The sequence below is a fragment of the Schistocerca nitens genome, chromosome 4, assembly GCF_023898315.1.
Source record: "Schistocerca nitens isolate TAMUIC-IGC-003100 chromosome 4, iqSchNite1.1, whole genome shotgun sequence".
Classification (NCBI taxonomy): Eukaryota; Metazoa; Arthropoda; class Insecta; order Orthoptera; family Acrididae; genus Schistocerca; species Schistocerca nitens.
This window is the reverse complement of record NC_064617.1, coordinates 880586957-880609808: the sequence shown is the minus strand read 5'-3', so window position 1 is coordinate 880609808 and position 22852 is coordinate 880586957. Positions and strand designations below refer to the sequence as shown.

Sequence of the window (22852 nt, the reverse complement as noted above, 5' to 3'; positions counted from 1 at the left end):
CAGGACGTGCGCTAGCAGCGCATGTCGGGTGTTTCAAGCGTCAACTTCGCGTCTCAATATCTCGGGATGTAATGGGAATATTGCGATGCAATCAACGCCATTGTGTATGTGCTTTATCATGCTATGGATTGCTGAAGAAAAAATATAGGAGGTCCATTTAAAAAACATAAGTTTGTGTTAAAAAAAACACATATGCTTTCGTTTTAGAATGTTTCCAAATATGTACATTCATGGGCCCCAGCTCTACATTGATACCGGTGAAAGTCGTTTTCCAATAGCTGTTATTGTTCCAGAGATATTTTGGGTGGACAAGATAGCTGGGACACCCTGTATAAGAAGAGTAAAAGAACGAACCCGCATAATTACAGACCAGTATCTCTAACTCTGGTTTGCTGCAGAATTCTTGAACATATTCTCAGTTCAGATGTAATAATCTTTCTTGAGACTGGAAGCTTATGTCCACGAATCAGCATGGTTTTAGAAAGCATCGCTCGTGCGAAACTCTACTTGCTCTTTTCTCGCGTGATATACTATGAACTAAGGATGAAGGGCAACAGGCAGATTCCATATTTCTAGATATCTGAAAACATTTTGACACGGCGGCTAGTTGCAGGCTATTAACGAAGGTAGGAGCATATGGAACAACTTCATACATACGTGAGTGGCTCGAAGACTTCTTAAGTAATACAACCCAGTATGTTGTCCTCAGCGGCGGATGTTCATCAGAGACAAGGGTATCGTCAGGAGTGCCCCAGGCCCGCTGTTGTTCTGTATACAAGTAAATGATTTGGCGAACACGGTAGGGTGTCGAAGCTGTGTGACTATAGGAAGATGAAAGAAGACTTATACGAAATTTCTGGTTGGTGTAATGAATGGCAGAAGAAAAAAACTGTAATGTGGAGAATATATCGTATGGCCGGTCCAGATGCTCCCCTTCACTCTCACAATCGGCCTTCGTGTTTGTCACACCCACAGCGCGTCACTGACAAGTCACGTGAATCGATATTATTTCGCCTCAGTTCGAAAGTTGGCGCGCCAAGGTAGAGGCGCTCAATCTCTTTGTTGCCTACAAGAATGTAAAAGTGTGAACCAGACGACAGTGAATTCCACAAGCAACATACATACATGTACAGTCAGCGCTATGGAATACGCAAATAATGTATACAGAGACCGAAATCTCAAAAAGGACGTTCTCGATGCTAATGTGGTAACTGCTGTGCCGTAGTGAGCCGTAATTTTATTACACATAGGTCGTTAAGATTCATTATGATTCTTTTATGGGCGGCAACTCCACAATTAGTTTTTCTGTCTGTTGCCTGTCCAACATTTGAGACTCCTGTTTCTCAGGGCTGGGTATAGGTATCAAGCTGAAATTTGTTTCACATACTAAGGTCTACGGTCCTTTGTCAGTGTGAAAAGTTTCAGCTTCTAAGTCAATGCAATCAAAAGATATAGCCATTTGTGTCAGACTTTTCGCTAGCCGCTAACTTACTCATCAAAACCTATAGGGCACTTCCCGTTGACCTAGAATCAGTGAAATTTGAGAAGAAGCAAGGTTCACGGGAAAAGTAAAGGGAAAACTCCGAAAATGGTTCAGTTATATCACATAAAAAATATTTGTTTTTTGTCATTTGTTGTCCGTCTTTCTGTTTGTCAGCCTGTTAACACCCCTTTTCCTCAGGAACGGGTAGAGGCACAAACCTGAAATTTATGTCAAACTAGCGAACCTAGCATGTGCCATGCGCCGTGCAGCTTAGATTGACACATCGTGGAAAAAAAAAGAGCACCTCTTCAGTCCTCGTATAGACCGTCCAATTGACAACGAACAATGGATGGTACACCGCACTACATATGATGGAACTTGTCGGAAGATCAGTTACGATTTGTTAGATGAGCCACTTTTGCAATATCCTGTTCAAAAGTGAACAGTGGTTATTTCGTTTACAAGGAAGAACCCACCAACGATGTAACTAATGGCTGATCACCGAAGGAAGGGTGCCGCTGACAAACACGATACCAGTCTAAACCTTGACACAATACTAATTTCGGGCTAGACGGCCGATGTTAGATATCGTAGTTTAAAAAAGGTTTAGGCTAACGCGTCTGATTTTAATTAACAAGAAGAACCTACGATAACCAACACCTATGAGACTAGTTTGACAGGCGTTGCATAAATACAACAACGTTGAAATCTGAGTGTGCTCTTCTCACTAGCATGCAGCTTTTCATAGTCCAAAAATTAACAATTCTCTCGACTCGTAGTCACCACATATCAACGTCACTCTCCGAGTATTATGATGAAACACACGCTGATAGCAATCGACTGATATGAACTTAACCAACAGCTCTATTCACTTTAAAAAAATCTAGCACTGCTGAACTTTATTACACTTTTATGAAATATAATGTATTTGTACGCCGTTCGCTTCAGATGAAGCAACGATATTACGTCTTATTTACATTCCGTTGCGAACCAGCGACTGTATTCTTCGCAACCTGAGAATTCATCATTTTTATTCCAATGTTACAAGTCTATTGCGAACTTATTCTTTCGTAATGTTGCTTCTCTTTGGGTATTTGTACTATATTTTGCTTTCCAAAAATTTCTTCTTTTGCCCGAGTCCGACTCAATACATTTATTATTATATATTTTTCAAATAACGTATAGCTAAATCCCTGATTTTCTAAGTTTACATGATATTATATTTTTGGCCCTTGCCAAGTCCAATAATTGGGATTAACGTTATTTTAATTAACTTTCCTTAGAGCAACTCTGAAAAAATCAACTTTTCTCTCTGTTTCTTTCTTTATCTTAGTCTCTTTATCTCGTTCTTTCTCTTTACTAAAAGAATGAAAACTTTCTTTAGTACTTTCTCTGTACTACAAATGACGTACGCAGAACACAGTTTTAAACTTTCAAAAAAAATGGCTCTGAGCACTATGGGACTCAACTGCTGTGGTCATAAGTCCCCTATAACTTAGAACTACTTAAACCTAACTAACCTAAGGACAGCACACAACACCCAGCCATCACGAGGCAGAGAAAATCCCTGACCCCGCCGGGAATCGAACCCGGGAACCCGGGCGTGGGAAGCGAGAACGCTACCGCACGACCACGAGATGCGGGCTTTAAACTTTCACATACTTAAACAATTTTGTTTTTCTCCTGAAAATCTCAATAATCACATTTTATAGTGGTTGGTTCAAGTGCTGTTTATAAGCTATCCCCCTCCTAATCAGAAGACAAACTAAAAAAAAAAAAAAGCACAGAAACAAAAACCCTAAGTGTCACCGCCACTTTGTATTCTACTTTGAAATTTAGGAAAATTCAGACCCCTTCAGGTGTTGACATTCGCGGACACACTACACCTTGAAGTTATTAAACTAATTACAGCACTTGAATCGTAAAAGATAATCACCGTTCGTCCCTCCTTTAAATGGCTCTTGACTGGACCGTTTCTGCCTCAACTCCATCAAAATAAACCAAGATAGTCTGTTTTCAAAGATAATCGCGATTATGGTTTAGTATATTAACGTACAATGACGTAAAGTCCGGACTTCAAAACTGCAAGTCTCACCTCAGTAGGTGGTTGTAGAGTTCTCAGGCGTTGTTCAAAAACCTTAGAACACGCAATAATAATCATCCTAATTGTCCGATACCCATTCTGTATTCCTCTACACCCACTATTATTTCAACTGTGTCACCCTCTATGGTGCACACGATCAATACTCCAAAGTATCCAAAATTCTGGATAGTTAACGGATGAGTTCTCCAACATTCACATAAATCCCTAACCAATGAAAAGATACCTCCACAACATCTAATAGCCGGTACGACCAACTATTCTTCAAAATTCATCAACAAATCTACCATATAATCGCGTACGGTATTTCGTTCTCATTATCCACAGTGCGTAGCGTTACACGGACGCCCACGTAGCTATCTTCCGAATCTAAATTATCATGCCCTCGTACAACAATCACGTTGAGTTGCCACGCAGACACCAACACTTCTCAGTATCAATCCAATCGATTAAACTCCCGACCTCAATACTGGCTGCCGAATCTCGAACAAAATAATTTCAATTAACTTGTCGGAGTATATCATTACTGGACGACCGACAATTCAGAATCAAACTATGACACGTCAGTGTCCTGTTATACACCACTACGACCGTTACCCGTCTGCATCATAATTGCGACTACTCACTCTTCCTTCCTCGAGGGTCGAACTAAGAACCATTTCTTGAACAATCTTAGAACGGTGATTATCTGTTGTACATGTTTAGTTCATTCTTAGTGACCTTCGGTAACGTTTCTGGTGGCCAGCAGCAGTGGTTGTAGCGTCGCTGACTTGCGCTGCTACCCACTCGCTCTGGTGATGGAGCTTCTTTGATTGCGATCTGGTTTTCGTCAGCTTTTTCTCTCGGTCTTTAGATACTGTAACATGTCAAAGGAATACACATTAAAACAGATATTTTACAAAGTTTAAACATCCATTTTGGTGTCGAGGCTAAGTTGAGTCGGCTCTATTACGTAAAGTGAAACGAAAAATCGTAACAAAAATTTTTGGCGCATTATTCATGCCTCGCAGTTGCCAAATATGTACGTGAATCTCCTTTTCCCAACGCTCTCCATCCATCTCCCCCACCCCTTCCATTTGTCCATCTCCTCTTCCTTCCTCCTTTTTCTGTCCATCATCTTCTCCCCACTCTTTCTCGCTCTCTCTCTCTCTCTCTCTCTCTCTCTCCCTCTCTCTCTTTGTTTCCAGCATCTCATCTCTCCTCTCTCTGTTCGTATCCTCCTTCGCTTTGTTTATATCAATTTCTTCCCCCCTTCTCTGTCCATCTCCTCCTCCTCCTCCACTCTCTGATCTTATTTATTTTTATTGCAAACGCGATCTTGATTGGGTAAATCGGTTGGTATCATTAGTACACGGGGCATGAGGGAGATCCCACCATCTGGTGTATCTGTGAGGATAGGAGCTTCAATAACAGTATTTCTCGTGGTGTTAAGCTACGAACAGGTAGGATCATAAAGCTAACCATAAACACAACTTCCCTGTCCTCTGCTAGAAATGACTGCGAAAAGGAAAACAAAACTGTACATTTCCACAGCACAGCTTAGCATGTTCTTTCTCGCAGCCGACTTAACAGAAAGTGTTTATTGTTCGACATGCCTATATTTCCAATGATTTAGGCTGTGCGTAGCTTATATATCAGTTAGCCAGTTGGTCAGAAAGCGGTCATGCCAGTGACTGCAATAGTGGTAACAGTTGTAATTTGACCTTCCCACTCGCATAACACACACTTGGTGGTTCGTCCCGAAATCTCAAAGCATTGTACAGTTGACAAATATTATTGACTGTTAAAAAGTGTACCAATACATTCGCGGTGTAATCGACTGTTGGATTGTGTGTGAACAACAAACGGTCAGCTCGAATTGTCACGTTTGGCCGTCTGTTTTATCGACGTGCCAAATTATTTTATGGTTAAGCTCCTGTTCCGTAGTCATAATGGATCGCGAGTGAGAAATTCTTATTCGGTTTGCATCCAAACGGTCTCTACGCTGTTCGTCTTATTGACTCGGCGACCATGTAGTTGGCCTGCATTGCGCTTAGGCCGACCGATATTTCGACGGCTCACTGGTGGCATATTTTTGCAAAGAAATAAACCATGAACTGAAATCAATTGAATCTTTGCAACACACCAAATTACCACCAACTGACATCAAAGCAATGTCTGCAACACGCCGAAAATATGGTCACCGCCGAAAACACACTGAAATATCTCTTTCAAATGTATTCTATTTTTCGAAATATCAACATTCAATGCGGAATGTTTTGTGTTATGAAAAAAAGTCAAATCGACCATAATATTTGTATCATTGAGATTTGCTACAAAAATACCATCCAAATTTCCAACTTTTCCGGTGGATTTTTCAAAAATTGTCTTTCGTACAAACCTTGTCCTGATAATTACGAACACAAAAAAAAATGAAAAGAAAAAAATCAGCCAAATCGGTCGAGCTGTTCTAGTGATTATCTCTCATACATTGCGGCAACTGATTTTATTTTTCGTATAGATACTAAGGTGCACTGTCCCTTGGCGATGTAAATAATTTAAACTTTTCTTCAGTGTGCTCAAAAGGTAGGCCATGTATGTCACATATTCAAAATTCGCAAACTCATTCATGGCAACCCGTACCTGAACTCATTACATACGTTTCGGGCCTGGTCGATTAGCGACAAAACGCATGCCTGGAAGTCGAGAGCTGTTGCGATCGAATTTCCATCGGGCCACGGATTTTTCAGTCTTCGTTTTAACCCAGACGGCACCCCACAGCGACGTGACGAGATGCCAGCAGCAACACGTGGCTCGGGTTACACGTTAAGTCCCCCGTTTCCCTGGTTGCATAACAGCGGTCGTTAGGGTTCAAAAATGGTTCAAATGGCTCTGAGCACTATGGGACTAAACAGCTAAGGTCATCAGTCCCCTAGAACTTAGAACTACTTAAACCTAACTAACCTAAGGACAGCACACAACACCCAGTCATCACGAGGCAGAGAAAGGTCGTTAGGGACACGCAAATCACAGAAGTGGCGACCAATAGGAAGACTTGCCACCAGGCAACTCAGCCTCACTACATCATTGTTATCATCTGTACACATAATTAAGTTTGTACGAAACGCTCAGAACACAAGACCCGATCGCACTTTCCAGTTCTTTTTTTATTATTATTATTATGCTGTTTTTTACACTACTTGTCACGTCTCCTAATGTTGCTCGTAGATCGATCGCGTTTATGTAAATTATAGTAGCTTCACAGTACTAGTTCACCGCAGCAACATACTTCCATAATGACTTGAATGGTATTTCAACCGACCACAATAAATTCCTTGGAGCCCTTACTCCAAATCGTTGCAAACCCCTTCTGTGAAGAGGGACGAAAAGCACACCTCAGAGAGGTACAACCAAACTTCGGTGAGAATCACCTCTAGCCAAAAACTGAAACGCTGCCTCCAGTGTGGTTGTAACTGATGTGCAGTGTTTCATATTGTTATTGGTGTTACCACCAATCGAATGAATTGCCTTTAGTGTGCTGGCATGTGCTGTCTCCAGCGCACCGGGCGACAAAAATGTAGTGCGAAGATCGACAGTAAGCGCCGAATCAATCGCGCCTATCAGGATAGAGCACAAAGACACGCTTGCAAGCAACGTGCTGCCAACGCCCTGTCCACAGCAAATATTTAGATCGCAGCCGTTGACCTGAGAGCCTCAGTCACTAGCTCAGTCACGGACTCACTGTCCCATTCTACTTTGGCGTCTGTCATTCATTCGCAGAGCGGGCTTAGGCTGTGGCAGTTCATAGTGCGATCAGTTTATTGTAATAGCAAGATTACCGATATTGTCTACAAGGGGACAATGATTGGAGAGCTTGTACCACAACACATGGACTCTATTCCAGCTAAGTAAAAACTTAAAGTTAATGTAAATAAGGAACCCTATTAATCTACGTGTGCATTTGTGTTGTAGAAAGGGGATACTGCCCACCCATAACAACATTTTCCTTGCCTCCTACGGTAAAAAACCCTACAGTGGCGACGAGGATTCTACATTTAGACTACACATTCAAGATAAACTTGGAGCATTCTGGAAATGATATGTATCCAGCATCAGTCGACGAGTTAAAGTTTTGGAAACAGTTCGCTTGCTTGAAAAAGAACTCATCTACGAACCGCGATTTCTCTTTTTCGTGTTTTTCATTCTTTCCGGAATGCAAAAGCAGAAGAGCCGCAGTCACTGCCACTAGAACGCTTTCGTCCATTTTGCGGTCATTGTGTCGACCGTGTTTACGCTTCTGACTGGAAAATGTATCACGCAAACACTGTCGGCAACACTGGTCATTAATGTTTCCATACATGTGGCATAGCCGCGATGTCGCCGGGCAACTCTGATCGTCGATATGCGATGATGTAGGCACATGTAAACGTGGCTTGCGGCTGGCACTGAGGCCGCGCTTTGGTCCAGTGTGGCAGCTACATGCCTCGACCGGTCATCGGAAAAAAAAGTTCCTTACCAGCAACTCCAGCGACGCTTACCACACTGCATGAACGACACAATGGTTCAGGGTAGGAGTTGTAGGTGCTGCCACCATAACAGTCTGCTTACGAGTTCTTTAAATGTCACAAAATGTACGAGGGCAGTTCAATAAGTAATGCAACACATTTTTTTTCTGAAACAGGGGTTGTTTTATTCGGCATTGAAATACACCAGGTTATTCCCCAATCTTTTAGCTACACAACACTATTTTTCAACGTAATCTCCATTCAATGCTACGGCCTTACGCCACCTTGAAATGAGGGCCTGTATGCCTGCACGGTACCATTCCACTGGTCGATGTCGGAGCCGACGTCGTACTGCATCAATAACTTTTTCATCATCCGCGTAGTGCGTCCCACGGATTGCGTCCTTCATTGGGCCAAACATATGGAAATCCGACGGTGCGAGATCGGGGCTGCAGGGTGCATGAGGAAGTTTTGTGAGCTCCTCTCGGGTGCGAAGACTTGTGTGAGGTCTTGCGTTGTCATGAAGAAGGAGAAGTTCGTTCTGATTTTTGTGCCTACGAACACGCTGAAGTCGTTTCTTCAATTTCTGAAGAGTAGCACAATACACTTCAGAGTTGATCGTTTGACCATGGGGAAGGACATCGAACAGAATAACCCCTTCAGCGTCCCAGAAGACTGTAACCATGACTTTACCGGCTGAGGGTATGGCTTTAAACTTTTTTCTTGGTAGGGGAGTGTGTGTGGCTCCACTCCATTGATTGCCGTTTTGTTTCAGGTTCGAAGTGATGAACCCATGTTTCATCGCCTGTAACAATCTTTGACAAGAAATTGTCACCCTCAGCCACATGGCGAGCAAGCAATTCCGCACAGATGGTTCTCCTTTGCTCTTTATGGTGTTCGGTTAGACAACGAGGGACCCAGCGGGAACAAACCTTTGAATATCCCAACTGGTGAACAATTGTGACAGCACTACCAACAGAGATGTCAAGTTGAGCACTGAGTTGTTTGATGGTGATCCGTCAATCATCTCGAACGAGTGTGTTCGCACGCTCCGCCATTGCAGGAGTCACAGCTGTGCACGGCCGGCCCGCACGCGGGAGATCAGACAGTCTTGCTTGACCTTGCGGCGATGAGGACACACGCTTTGCCCAACGACTCACCGTGCTTTTGTCCACTGCCAGATCACCGTAGACATTCTGCAAGCGCCTATGAATATCTGAGATGCCCTGGTTTTCCGCCAAAAGAAACTCGATCACTGCCCGTTGTTTGCAACGCACATCCGTTACAGACGCCATTTTAACAGCTCCGTACAGCGCTGCCACCTGTCGGAAGTCAATGAAACTATACGAGACGAAGCGGGAATGTTTGAAAATATTCCACAAGAAATTTCCGGTTTTTTCAACCAAAATTGGCCGAGAAAAAAATGTGTTGCATTACTTATTGAACTGCCCTCGTACTAATGGGACATGCTGTGTGAGGTGGTGGTAAGTTCCTATGGGACAAAACTGCTGACGTCATCGGTCCTTAGGCGTACACACTACTGTGTCTATCTTAAATTAACTTACGCTAAGGAGAACACTCACGCCCTTGCCCGAGGGAGAGCTCGAACCGCCTGCCGGACTGGCCGTGCGGTTCTAGGCGCTACAGTCTGGAGCCGAGCGACTGCTACGGTCGCAGGTTCGAATCCTGCCTCGGGCATGGATGTGTGTGATGTCCTTAGGTTAGTTAGGTTTAATTAGTTCTAAGTTCTAGGCGACTGATGACCTCAGAAGTTAAGTCGCATAGTGCTCAGAGCCATTTGAACCATTTTTGAGGACTCGAACCTCCGACGGGGGGAGCCGCGCGTACTGTGGCAAGGCGCCCACAGACTGCGCAGCTACACCGCGCGGCTAATGCCATGGGAATTTATGCACGCACATCAGGGTCGCACATGGAGAGTGGGAAAGTGAAGTTGAGAGATCTTGGTTTCTGAGCTGTGATTGCTGCAACATACAGTCAGGTCGACAAGAAAGTGTACGCCATAATTTTAAACGTAATGTCCACAGCGATATCTCTGGTAGTGACCTCGATTCTGTAGGCAACGCGCTTTTGCACAGTGTAGAGATAAAGAATGTGAGACTTGAAGGTTTCGGCTTTTTGCACTTATTTACAGCCAATTTAAGCGCTGAAAAAAAGGTGCATTATTTATCAAAATGCCTTTTGAGGTCCGTTAAGAAGCTGTTTGTTTCGAATGATGCAAACTAGGTGCTTTAAAAGGATAATGACCCGAAACATAGGAGCCGCCTCTGTACAGCGTGGAAACAAGACAATGGGGTGTCCATGCTGGAGTGGCCTGCAGCGTCTCCGGATGCAAATCCCATGGTAAATGTTTGGTCGTATATTAAGATGAAGCTTAAAAGAAAGGCAATATACACTTTGAAACAGCTGTCATATCAAATCAGGACGACGTGGAGATAGTTTCCGAGAGAATATACAGAAAATATCGTGAAAAGCATGTCAAAAAGGTGCCAAGGTGTAATCTATAGTGGTGGCGATTGGATTAGCTATTAGGTAATTTTGCAACTAGTAATAACAAGTATTTTCATGTAAACACATAATAAAACTAAAAAGCTAAACTCCTCCCGCACAGGCCATGAAGGTCCAGAGATACCGACTGGCCGCCGTGTCATCCTCGGCCCACAGGCGTCACTGGATGCGGATATGGCGGGGCTTGTGGTCAGCACACCGCTCTCCCGGCCGTATGTCAGTTTCCGAGACCGGAGCCGCTACTTCTCAATCAAGTAGTTGCTCAGTTTGCCTTACAAGGGCTGAGTGCACCCCGCTTGCCAACAGCGCTCGGAAGACCAGATGGTCACCCATCCAAGTGCTTGCCCAGCCCGACAGCTCTTAACTTCGGTGATCTGACAGGAACCGGTGTTACAACTGCGGCAAGGCCGATGGCTACATATCTGTAATAGCATATTTTATTTCTTGTGGAGATGAGTGTATGTCTCTAAAAAAATAAAAAATAAGAAAAAACTTGATGAACAGTCAGCAGGCGAGGGGTGGCTTCCGCCGAAGGTAGAGACGGGTGCAGATCTGTGGGGGAGGGTCGTCACTCCTGTCTGAATAGCTGAGTTGGAAACAACATTGCTCGCGAAAGACTCAGGTTCCGAGTTCGAGTCCCGATCCAACTCATTGTTTTTATCTGCCTGGATGTTTCAAATCAGTGCACACTCCACCACAGAGTGGAACAGTCATTATTTAACACGGCTTTTGTTTCGCATTCCCTACAGCATTTTAAAGTTGTCGTTTATTAATCCACAGAAACTTAGTTCAATCGGCAACCTGCAAATATATGTCATTTATCATTTATAAGAAATTCTTAGTTCACTTTCAGATGACGTCGCATCAATTTGTTCAGGGTTTCGATGTCTTATCTAAGTCACTCTGTAAACATTTATGAGGTTCCGATAACTGCTCCAGGCAAATGTCGGAATGGTTCCTTTCAAAGGGCACGGCCGGCTTCCTTCTCCGTCCCTCCGTAATCCGATGAGACCGATGACCTCGCTGTCTAGTCTCCTCCCCCAAAACAACCCAACCCAGCCTAGAACAGCTACCTAAACTGCCCGTAACGTACCTTCGATGAGGTACTATGGGATGTATCAAATACTACAGCATCATCTCATAGACTAATTCATCTAAACTCCGCCAAATCGTACTTAGAAGCATCAGCTGGGTTTTATTATGGAAGACTTTGAATGAGAATGTTCATTACCAACCTCTCAACGACGGTTTTTTGCAGTTAACTTTGTTCTACAACAGTAAACCAGGCCACTGTGTTGTGAACCGTGCGACTGCTACGGTCGCAGGTTCGAATCCTGCCTCGGGCATGGATGTGTGAGATGTCCTTAGGTTAGTTAGGTTTAAGCAGTTCTAAGTTCTAGGGGACTTATGACCACAGCAGTTGAGTCCCATAGTACTCAGAGCCATTTTTGAACCACTGTGTTGTTGTTCTTGGTGCATACTTGACACCAGTGTATGGAATTCTCTGCCCTGCCCCATTCATGTACTGAACGAGGGAAAACTACGCTACCGGAAAAAAGAGTTAAGAGTGCAGAAGAGATGGTGGGATGTTATTGTAACCCAATGACTACTCCCACTCACCAACGGCTGTCACGTAATGATCAGACCTGACAATTGGAAAGCCCATCGTAGTGCCTTAGTGCTGTTCGTGTTTAGTGTTGTTACCAGGCCTGGTAGGATTTATAATGAGTGTGAACTGCGTCAGGTGTTGAGTGATCATAATGAAGTACACGGTGACGTTTCCTAGTCCTGTGAGACAGCGTCATCAGCACCTACCAAAGTCTGCAAGGGCCCTAATTGCGGGTCTCCACTCGCCCAGCTAGTCTCATCATGCAATACCCAGATTTGTGACCATTTCGATGTGACAGAAGCCCGATGTTGGAGTGAATGGGAACGTGAGGGTAGGCATACTTGACGCTAAGGTTCCGTTCTACCCCTCTCACCACCGAAACGGCGGGATCAGTATTGTGTAGCAAGCACATAGTAAGCCGTTCACACCTGCGCCTGCCATCCGACAACAGGTAATGGAATCCCTGCAGACGTTCTGCATCGTTCTACACTATTCGTCGGGTATTATTAGCAGCCAGACTAGGGAATTATCGTCCTACCATTAACACCACACCACAGACGGCTGCGTATGGAGTAGTGCGCTGACTGGGAAGCACGACCTGCTGATGAAATGAGTAGCACTGTGTTCAGCGACTGTCTCGGATAACCATCGTCGGAGAGCATACTGGCGACCTCGCGAGAGGTCCAGTCCTTCAAATGTTTGGGAAAGATGTAGCGGCGCTATTCCTGGCGCTATGGTGCGGTAACCAATCTGGTATGACTCCCTCCCACGGCTGGCAGTGATTGAGGGAAATTTAACGGTAAGACAGTACGTCGAAGATATTGTGTGTCCTCGTTTATTACACTACTGGCCATTAAAATTGCTACACCAAGAAGAAATGCAGATGATAAACAGGTATTCATTGGATACATATATTATACTAGAACTGACATGCGATAACATTTTCACGCAATTTGGGTGCATAGATCCTGAGAAATCAGTACCTAGAACAACCTCCTCTGTCCGTAATAACGGCCTTGGTACGCCTGGGTATTGAGTCAAACAGAGCTTGGATGGCGTGTATAGGTACAGCTGCGCATGCATCTTCAAAAATATCTCTGACCACTATGGGACTCAACGTCTGAGGTCATTACTCCCCTAGAACTTAGAACTAGTTAAACCTAACTAACCTAAGGACGTCACACACATCCATGCCCGAGGCAGGATTCGAACCTGCGATCGTAGTGGTCTCGCGGTTCCAGACTACAGCGCCTAGAACCGCACGGCCATTTCGGCCGGCCATGCATCTTCAACACGATACCACAGTTCATCAAGAGTAGTGACTGGCGTATCGTGACGAGCCAGTTGCTCGGTTACCATTGACCATACGTATTCAATTGGTGAGAGATCTGGAGAATGTGCTCGCCAGGGCAGCAGTCGAACATTTTCTGTATCCAGAAAGACCTGTACAGGACCTGCAACATGCGGTCGTGCATTATCCTGCAGAAATGTTGTGTTTCGCAGGGATCGAATGAAGAGTAATGCCACGGGTCGCAACACATCTGAAATGTAGCATCCACTGTTCAAAGTGTCGTCAGTGCGAACAAGAGGTGACCGAGACGTGTAACCAATGGCACCCCATACCATCACGCCGGGTGATACGCCAGTATGGCGATGACGAATAAAAGCTTCCAATGTGCGCTCACCGCGATGTCGCCAAACACGGATGCGACCATCATGATGCTGTAAACAGAACCTGGGTTCATCCAAAAAAATGACGTTTTGCCATTCGTGCACCCAGGTTCGTCGTGGAGTACACCATCGCAGGCGCTCCTGTCTGTGATGCAGCGTCAAGGGTAACCGCAACCATGGTATCCGAGCTGATAGTCCATGCTGCTGCAAACGTCGTCGAACTGTCCGTTCAGATGGTTGTTATCTTGTAAATGTCCCCATCTGTTGACTCAGGGATCGAGACGTGGCTGCACGATCCGTTACAGCCATGCGGATAGGATGCCTGTGATCTCGACTGCTAGTGATATGAGGCCGTTGGGATCCAGCACGGCGTTCCGTATTACCCTCCTGAACCCACCGATTCCGTATTCTGCTAACAGTCATTGGATCTCGACCAACGGGAGCAGCAATGTCGTGATACGATAAACCGCAATCGCGATAGGCTACAATCCGATCTTTATCAAAGTCGGAAACGTGATGGTACGCATTGATCCTCCTTACACGAGGCATTACAACAACGTTTCACCAGGCAACGCCGGTCAATTGTTGTTTGTGTGTGAGAAATCGGTTGTGTCAGTACGTTGTAGGTGTCGCCACGGGCGCCAACCTTGTGTGAATGCTCTGAAAAGCTAATCATTTTCATATCACAGCATCTTCTTCCTGTTGGTTAAATTTCGCGTCTGTAGCACGTCATCTTAGTGGTGTAGCAATTTTATGGCCAGTAGTGTACCTTTCACGTGACAGTAAGTGCCTTCTTTCAGCGTCACAATGCTCGTCCACCCATGGTACACGCCTCTCTGAACTGTATGCCTGATAAAGGGGTATCCCCGTGGCTAGCAAGGCACCCAGATGTATCCCAGATAGGAACATGTATATGGGACAATTATGACGTTGATTCCGTCTCAGTGACAGTATCCAAGATGACAACGAGCAGCTACTGTAGCTGTCGGCCAGCCTGAATCAGGGGAGGATACAACAGCGCTGTTACACTGTTCCAAAAGAATAAGGCGTGCAAGCCAGAGAGGTGGAACGTGTTGCTGATAAGACTCCCCACGCTGCCAAGTTCTTTGTAATTCTGACTCGATTTTGTAATCGCTATGATTACATGACATGCCCTCTCAACCTGTGGACTTCCCTCCTTTCCACAAAGCATACTGCACTTCTTTTGACAGGCAGTGTTACGTCTCTGTGCCTCTGTATGCCGGCTACCTACATTCCTGATCTCTAAGCGAGATATACGGTATGAGATCAGAATTGCCGCACTGTCTTCTTCCAATATCGCATGTCGTAATGTAGCCAACAGAGTTTCACAAGAACTACCTTGAATGAGATTTTCACTCTGCAGAGGAGTGTGCGCTGATATGAAACATCCTGGCAGATTAAAACTGTGTGCCGGACCGAGACTCGAACTCGGGACCTTTGCCTTTCGCGGGCAAGTTCTCTACCAACTGAGCTACCCAAGCACGACTCACGCCCCGTCCCCACAGATGGTAGAGCATTTGCCGGCGAAAGGCAAAGGTCCCGAGTTCGAGTCTCGGTCCGACACGCAGTTTTAATCTGCCAGGAAGTTTCAAGAACTACCTTGTCTTTCATCCAGAGATTCCCATTCAAGTTCCTCGGTCATCTCCGTTACACTTTCAAGTGGTACGACCCTAGCATCGTGCCTCCGAATCCCTTCCGTATCCGCTGTCATCCCTACTTGATGAGGACTTCACGCAGGACCAACGCTCTAGATTTCGGCGAGTTAGCTGCTCATCTGAGACTTCCTTCACATTTGCACAATGTTTTTCTAACATATCTAACGCCTCCATTCCACTTCCCTACCGCTTATTTTAAGTGTTCGGCCCACTTTATATAGCTTCTTACAAGTATGGCCCTTAAATACGTAGATAGTGTCACGTACAGCAGACACTCATCTCTGATGTTATATTCAGATATTAAGTTTGTAAAAGCGTTTCTGCTACATCTTGTGTTGTGCAACTGTCCGCTGATAAATTACCGATGACTATCGGGGAAAGTATTCTTCTGTCACAAAATGGTGCCAGATACCAATTAAGCCCGCTACGGAGAAGCTATAGTCCGTTCATCATAATAATAAACCTGACGTAAACAAACACAAACGCGATGATTGCTCAAATGTTTCAAATGGCTCTCAGCACTATGCGACTTAACAGCTGAGGTCATCAGTCCCCTAGACTTAGAACTAGTTAAACCTAACTAACCTAAGGACATCACACACATCATGCCGGAGGCAGGATTCGAACCTGCGACCGTAACGGTCGCGCGGTTCCAGACGGAAGCGCCTAGAACCGCACGCCCACTGCGGCCGGCTGATGATTGCTCATAAGCCCTAGTACACATACACAGGTGTTCTTAGCCTCTTGTAAGTAGGCCCTACTTTGTATGAGACATATTATTACTAAGTTACGTTAAATGAAACTTTAAGATATTCAAATTTATTAACAGCCATCAACGTATTTCTTAATCACGCTTTAGCTATGGAGCTTTTATTTCAGAATTCGTGTACAGTCACAGCCTCTGTACTGTTGTGCTCTGATTGTCGCGCTGTTAATACGCATTATGAAAATGTCAGAGGCATATTAATGTTTCGCAGTGAAGCACGCGTTTGAAACACGGTTAAAGAGTGCCGAGAAATAAGTTGTTCTTAATGTTTTTCATAAATTCGCAGACAATCAGCTTTGAAGTTTTCCAACGGGTATGACGCCACCACACACTGTATTTATAACGGTAGCGGTATCGGTAGGGTATTGGATTCTAAAATTCATCATCATTTGTTATGAATAATGCACGTCTTCTTGTTCCTAATTACAAACTGCACTCGAAATGCCTGTTTTCATTTCAAATATAAATTCTTCATTTTCGAAATTTTATGAAAGACTGTGTCTGTACCGAGCGAGGTGGCGCAGTGGTTAGACACTGGACTCGCATTCGGGACGACGACGGTTCAATCCCGCGTCCGGCCATCCTGATTTAGGTTTTCCGTGATTTCCCTAAATCGCTACAGGCAAATGCCGGGATGGTTCCTTTGAAAGGGCACGGCCGACTTCCTTCCCCATCCTTCCCTAATCCGATGAGACCGATGACCTCGCTGTCTGGTCTCCTTCGCCAAAATAACCCAACCCAAGTGTGTTTGTGGTTGGCGTGCCGGTTTGCCGTCCTACGGGCCCGGGTCCGATTCCCGACTGGGTCGCAGATTTTCTCCGCTCAGGGACTGGGTGTTGTGTTGTCTTCATCATCATTTCATCCCCATCCGGCGCGCAGGTCGCCCAATGTGGCGTCGAATGTAATAAGAGCTGCACCAAGGCGTTCGGACCTGACCCGCAGGGGGCCACCCGGCCAATGACGCCAAACGCTCATTTCCATTTCCATGAAAGACTGTTAGTAAAAGTTGCTTAAATAAGAAAACATAACAGTCTAAATTTTGAAGGCAAAGATCGAAACACTAAATACTCTTTATTTGTACTAGGTCCATTGTTTTAAACACAGATATACGTAAGTGTCGTAGAAACACAGAAAACAGTCATTTTCACAGCATCGAGCACACCATACAAATGCTACTTTTTTACATTTGCCACTGTACCAGTACAATATGAACACAATAGAACTGATCTAGAGCCAAGTTAAGGGATTTGGCCCGAGAAATAATAACACTGTTAAGCTCCCAGACATACCGGAACTAACGCACGCACCTTTTTCGCACGTCACTGCCGAATACTGTCGGGATTAGGAACAGCACCTCATAAAAGAAGAGGAGAAAATGCGGCTCCTGGGTAGTTTCGTGGATTCTGTTGTTGTGGATTCTGTTGTTGATCACTCGTTTTCAACGTAGCAGACGACAGTTCCAGAACTGAGACGTATTTCTCGGATTCGGATAATGAAGGAGCTAAGAGATTACCTGACGACTGACTGTAACTGGTGGTGGTGGTGGTGTGTTGGTGTAGTGTCGGCAGACTTGCCAACACTACGCACACTAATTGAAAGAGGCGGCCAAGATGCACGCGCTAACTCACGAAGAATGGAGTGAGGTCTGAAACAGGATACGTAATGAATGCTATAAAGAAAAGTACGTAGCTTCTCGAATACTTAACTTTAATCCATCCTTTGTATACATCGTTCTTGATGAATCATCTGGAGATTGTGGCGATACAAGTGAGGCTCTTTAGATACATGCAATGTTACAAATGGCGCCTTGCTAGGTCGTAGCCATTAACTTAGCTGAAGGCTATTCTAACTGTCTCTCGGCAAATGAGAGAAAGGCTTCGTTAGTGTAGTCGCTAGCAAAGTCGTCGTACAACTGGGGCGAGTGCTAGTCAGTCTCTCTAGACCTGCCGTGTGGTGGCGCTCGGTCTGCGATCCTGACAGTGGCGACACGCGGGTCCGACATGTACTAATGGACCGCGGCCGATTTAAAGCTACCACCTAGCAAGTGTGGTGTCCGGCGGTGACACCACAGTTGGGGCTTATGGGCGCTCAACATCGAGGTCATCAGCGCCCTGACACACATTAAAAGGAACGAATGTGGACAGACCTAAGAAAACTAAAGCACACACTCAAAGAAAGCAGGAAAAGAAGGAAAATGCTACATAAGAAAGTAAAACCTAAGGAAAGGGGGAAACATAGCAACAAGAATGTCACAGGAAATTGTTATTGGCTGGCCACTTACATAAAATATGGGCGAGCTTGTCACACAGTGAGCAAATTAAAATCCTCTCCCTAAAATCTTTGTAAAAACATTTGACAGGGCACAGAACTTTAAAACTTTAACCACATTCGTCCGAGTGTTGCCTAAAAGAGATGGCAGGTCCGCTGGCAAGTCAGCCGCGACCCGCTGGTCAGAAAATAAAACGCAGTCCAATAAAACGTGGCGCACAGTGACCTGGACGCCGCAAGCACCACAAATTGTTTCTTAGCTCGTCTCTTTTCACGTCTGAACTGCAAATGCTCACACCATTGCAGGTTAGTTGGACCACTGGCTGGCCTGTGCTGTCCAAGTTTAATGTGCCGATAAAGCTGTTGTCGTTATCTATGTGCGTGTAACACGGCATAAAACGTATACCTACGATCGAACTTGACTGTACTGGTCACAGCTTGGCTTCGTCTCCACGTGAAACGAAATCCAATAAGACTCAAGTAAACGCAGAAGAATACATGGCAGTATGTTAATGTCAGGTTTATTGTTATGATGAACAGAGTATAGATACTAAACGCCTGCAATAGGCGGCGTTTCGGCATTGCATGCACGTCATGAAAGAGTTCCTGGTACGTCAGCTGCGACTCCAGTACCCTATCTAACTGCTGGCAGCTGGCTGCAATCTATACAGAAGTCGTTTGCAGTAGCAGACAGAATAATCAGGCGATCGATGGACGCCCAGCGGTTCCAACTCATTAGTACCAGACATTTACCCCTCGTGGCAGGATGAAGCAAATGCGACAGCTGATGAATGACAAAATACACTATTGGGTATTAAAATTTCTACACCACGAACATGACGTGCTACAGAACCGAAATTTAACCGACAGGAAGAAGATGCTGTGATATGCAAACGATTAGCTTTTCAGAGCATTCACACAAGGTTGGCGCCGGTGGCGACACCTACAACGTGCTACATGAGGAAAGTTTCCAACCGATTTCTCATACACAGACAGCAGTTGACCGGCGTTTCCTGGTGAAACGTTGTTGTGATGCCTCGTTTAAGGAGGAGAAATGCGTACCATCACATTTCCGACTTTGATAAAGATCGGATTGTAGCCTATCGCGATTGCGGTTTATCGTATCGCGACGCTGCTGCTCGCGTTGGTCGAGATCCAATGACTGTTAGCAGAATATGGAATCGGTGGGTTCAGGAGGGTAATACGGAACGCCGTGCTGGATCCAAACGGCCTCATATCACTAGCAGTCGAGATGACAGGCATTTTATCCGCGTGGCTGTAACGGATCGTGCAGCCACGTCTCGATCCCTGAGTCAACAGATGGGGACGTTTGCAAGACATCAACCATCTGCACGAACAGTTCGACGACGTTTGCAGCAGCATGGACTATCAGCTCGGAGACCATGTCTGCGGTTACCCTTGATGCTGCATCACAGACAGGAGCGCCTGCGATGGTGTACTCCACGACGAACCTGGGTGCACGAATGGCAAAACGTCATTTTTTCGGATGAATCCAGGTTCTGTTTACAGCATCATGATGGTCGCATCCGTGTTTGGCGACATCGCGGGGAACGCACACTGGAAGTGTGTATTCGTCATCGCCATACTGGCTTATCACCCGACGTGATGGTATAGGGTGCCATTGGTTACAGATCTCTAACCAACTGAAAAAGTCTGGTCAATGGTGGCCGAGCAACTGGCTCGTCACAATACACCAGTCGCTACTCTTGATGAACTGTGGTATCATGTTGAAGCTGCATGGGCAGCTGGGCAGCTGGGCAGCTGGGCAGCTGGGCAGCTGGGCAGCTGGGCAGCTGGGCAGCTGTACCTGTACACGCCATCCATGCTCTGTTTGACTCAATGCCCAGGCGTATCAAGGCCGTTATTACGGCCAGAGGTGGTTGTTGTGGGTACTGATTTCTCAGGATCTATGCGTGAAAATGTAATCACATTTCAGTTCTAGTATAATATATTTATCCAATGAATACCCGTTTATCATCTGCATTTCTTCTTGGTGTAGCAATTTTAATGGCCAGTAGTGTATATTTTGTTTGGCACAAGGTGACCCAACTGACCACATAGTTCTTTGTCTGTTGTTGACTGGGTTTTAGTTAAACGACAAGCCGCCAATTAGCGTTACCGACAAGTGAACAGGCCGGCAAGAGCAGCTGCGCGCGAAAGGCGGACGTCCCGGGTTCGAGTCCCGCCCAGATACACAATTCTAGTTTACCAGGAATTTTCAGATCTGCACGCTCTCCCCTACATAGTGAAATATTTACACTAATAAACGTGCATTCTTCAAACGGTTACGACGGGAAAAACAGAGGAATCATAGTAAGTTTAGCGACAACGTTTTCTTCCACCAACAGCTCGCGAATGGAACAGGGCAGGTGAGAAATAAAAGTATCCTCTGCCGTATACTGTAAGAGGGCCGACGGAGTATAGATATAGTCATAGCACAAACAATTATAAAGCGCCTCTTTGCCTGGTCTCCATCGACCTTTACAAAGCCATTGGGTTCACGCAGACTCACAGGAAAATATGAAAGCATCAATGGAACAAGAGAGGTAAAAAAAAAAATAAACTGCACGAATGCTGATATTGCCGGCGATGGGGGTTCTGTTTCTGATGGGATGTTCGAACAGTTATCGTGATAAACGTCGGCGAAGACAAAGCGCGTCTCCATCACTGCATTTACGGTTTCCCCTGATCGATCCTTAATCAGCGTGTGATCGGTACCATTGCGGGAACTTTTGTTTTCAGCGATTTTTTTTCTGTTTTTTTTAACGGCAGCCAGGTTCCGCAGCCGTCGCTTCTTTTGGTCTGACGTGCTGCTGCTGTTTTTTCTCCGCCGTCACGCGGAGTCCTTTGACGAACGGAACATTGTTCCCGGTTTCACTGCGCTACGGTTGCGCAGTTGTATGCAATATTTTCTCGTCTCTGTAGGCATTCTCTCGTCAGGAAAACGCATCCAGCCAAAAAAAAAAAAAAAAAAAAAACTGAAAATTGAGCGTAAAAGCCTTTCATGGGAAGCACCTCGTTTCGAAATATTTGGCCTGTATTGTTGCTCTTTACATTTCTTTCTCTCTCCAGCCTCACTTAAATTTACCATATACCCCGCCGGTCGTACGCTGTAATCCAATAACTCACTGCAGCTGTTTCAAATTTACTCCACCGTCATTCAAAATCACTCACTATATTGTTGATCTGCTTTTATGTTACCTCATTATGAATTCAACTTAATAACTCTCGTGATTAGATTTATTTATATCATCTAGTATTAATAACAAAGATGAAACAGTAATCTGGAGCGCATTATCAATAGCAAGATCCGCTATTCGTATGGATGCAATGAAAAATTTGTTGAGTCTTGTTTTGAAAATGCACTCTGAGACAAAATAAAAACGACGCATCGCAAAGGAGTTATGCAGATTGGTCACAAATTAATGTTCATACCGGTATCACGAAAAAAAAAACATAATCGTAAACTTTGGCGACCGATGGATGAATGTGTGACGCTGCAGTTCAATTTCACCGCGCAGCTTAGTAAACAGGGGACATATAGAGACCAGGGCATTAACTCTTTGAGAACTTTATTCCGCATACTCAGTTGGACAGTAACTATCCCTAGCAGATTAGCGAGTGAACAAGACACGCATTTGACAGAGGGCGTGTAATTGAGCTAAAAGAACTTGGTTGGCGCAATCGGTGAATCGTTCGACATTTGAATAGGAGTAATGCCACTGTTCGACGATGTTGGCAGGAATGGAAGAAACCATGGCCGCCGGCCGAAATGGTCGTGCGGTTAAAGGCGCTGCAGTCTGGAACCGCAAGACCGCTACGGTCGCAGGTTCGAATCCTGCCTCGGGCATGGATGTTTGTGATGTCCTTAGGTTAGTTAGGTTTAACTAGTTCTAAGTTCTAGGGGACTAATGACCTCAGAAGTTGAGTCCCATAGTGCTCAGAGCCATTTGAACCATTTTTTGAAACCATGGCCGAACACAGCATGAAGAAGGAGCGATCGACCTAGAGATGCGACAGAACTTGAGGGCCGAGCGCCGGTCGGTGTGGCCGAGCGGTTCTAGACGTTTCAGTGTGGAACCGCGCGACCGCTACGGTAGCAGGTTCGAATCCTGCCTCGGGCATGGATGTGTGTGATGTCCTTAGGTTAGTTAGGTTTAAGTAGTTCTAAGTTCTAGGGGACTGATGACCTCAGATGTTAAGTCCCCAGCCGGCCGCGGTGGTCTCGTGGTTCTAGGCGCGCAGTC

At 45.2% G+C, this 22852-nt stretch overlaps 1 long non-coding RNA gene and 1 pseudogene across 1 annotated transcript in view; both read right to left on the bottom strand.

Moving 5' to 3' along the window:
* Positions 1-22852, bottom strand: part of LOC126253396 (uncharacterized) — a 962344-nt gene that overhangs the window by 869229 nt on the left and 70263 nt on the right. The gene's annotated exons all lie outside the window — the stretch shown is intronic.
* On the bottom strand, positions 10892-11009 carry LOC126254098 (5S ribosomal RNA; annotated as a pseudogene).